Genomic DNA, 1,832 nt, shown 5'->3' with positions numbered 1-1,832 from the left:
TACAAGAAGGCTATATCTTTCCCTCTGAAAAGTTCATATGAATAATGAAGTTTACCATTGGAATCTATTGTCATCATTTCAATGAAATGTAACTAGTTCCTACTGAGATCAAATAGATGCAATAACTACATAAGTTTGATATGGTAATTGAGAAAACCAATTTAAGCACTATTTATATTCTCACCTCAAACCAGCAAGCATGTTCCAGCAGTGGTAATGCTGCCATAAACAGGTTGTAAGAAGACACAAGATCAACTGTTAGCTCCTCAGCAACGTCCATTTCATTTCTCCCTCGAATATTGTTCTGTTTATTGAGAGAATCATATAATTCAAATACCAATGGATGTACTTGATCAACAGCAACCACGTCTGATTCAAAGGAATACGTTAATGTAAAAAATTTGGTGCGCACTTCAGCAGCTGGAGTAGCCACAGCTTCTCGGTGCTCCATGACTGCTGCACTAATCCCCAATGCAACAAGACGGTTCAGGGCAGCCGTGCAGTTTAGCAGTTATGCATCAGTAAAATGCTCAAAACTCAGCAACATGTCTTCTGACTTGGTGATAGAGTTTGGAAATGTGCAATCAGATTATCGAATCTAGATTCATACTCTTTTGGCTCAGAAAAGTTGTGATTTCTCTGTTCTGTAGCTTAGCCTCCATATAACAAATTGAATGTTGAAAATAAACCGGATTGGAGAAGTGAATGGGACACGCGCGAATCGCACCAAAAACCTATTTACTGCAATAAAACCATAACATAGAGCCTCAGATACAGAAACTTATACACAATTTCACCATTTACAAGTCTACAACAAAGAACATACTAAATCAGAAAAAGGGAATATCAACAAATTCCTTGAAAGAGAATCCCCAAACAGTAACAATCCTGATTGTTAAAGCTGAAAATAAGTATCACTATGTGTTTATATTGAACAAATCTGCAACATAACCATGATCCAGAGTTTCTCAGATACAGAAAGCAATATATACACATTTTCATCATTAAGAAGTCTACATAAATGGTCATACACTAAATTTGAACAAGAAAGAAGGACAAAATCACGCTGTTGCATAGTTATTTATAGATGAAATCTAAATCAGCAAATTCCTTAACAAAAATCCCCCAAATTCAAGCACAGAGAAAGGACAACGCAACAATCGGTAACCTAATTGAATAATTTTAACATTCGCAGATAATGACAGTGTGCATTTGCTTACAAACATAATTGCAGATGAAGATATGAACGTACCATCGTTTATGAAATTGCAACACAAACAACGGAACTAACAATGAGCAATTGATTATGAGATTTAGAATAGTGCAAAGAGAGACACGAAACATGAAGAGAGAAGGTTGAAAATTGAAATAGTGGGAAGAGTGTTGCAGAGGGCGAGGAGGAGGAGAGCAGGTTTGTACGCAGTCTGAGCTTGCGTGTGCGTCTTCACATTTTTATGTTTTTTTTAGTACTTTCCCCTTTTTTATTATTAGTATTTTAGTGACATTCAATTCGGTCGCAAAAAACTCTTGAAAGTAACCCAACTGTTGAAATGTGCATATTAATAAGATATGATCAATTTCTTCTTTTAAAAAATGACCAATTTTGTCCAATAATGTGTTTAAATTAATTATTTCCATGACTGCAGACTACATTAAAACTTAAGGATCTAAATTCATGCAAGAAATCCAATTTTTTGGGTGGTAGAACTGTTTGTCATATGGTAGAATAAACTTTTACTATATTTTCTATTTTGGTGTTGTAGTTGAACAATGTTGAGTTTCAAATTTTGTCATATTTTTAATGCAGAAAGTACATTGGTACAATATCTACT

At 34.6% G+C, this 1,832-nt stretch overlaps 1 long non-coding RNA gene across 1 annotated transcript; it reads right to left on the bottom strand.

Moving 5' to 3' along the window:
• LOC148930307 (uncharacterized) lies at nucleotides 1-1,435 on the bottom strand. Its single transcript, XR_016136183.1, has 2 exons — nucleotides 1,253-1,435; nucleotides 1-741 (listed from the first exon to the last, which is right to left on the bottom strand). It is a non-coding gene; the product is annotated as an uncharacterized LOC148930307 (long non-coding RNA).
• Nucleotides 1,436-1,832: the final 397 nt, after the last annotated feature.

Source organism: Salvia hispanica, chromosome 3 (assembly GCF_029641045.1).
Source record: "Salvia hispanica isolate PSC_SH4W2 chromosome 3, Shi_PSC_v1, whole genome shotgun sequence".
In the NCBI taxonomy this organism is placed as follows: Eukaryota; Viridiplantae; Streptophyta; class Magnoliopsida; order Lamiales; family Lamiaceae; genus Salvia; species Salvia hispanica.
This window is presented reverse-complemented; position numbering and strand designations above follow the sequence as displayed.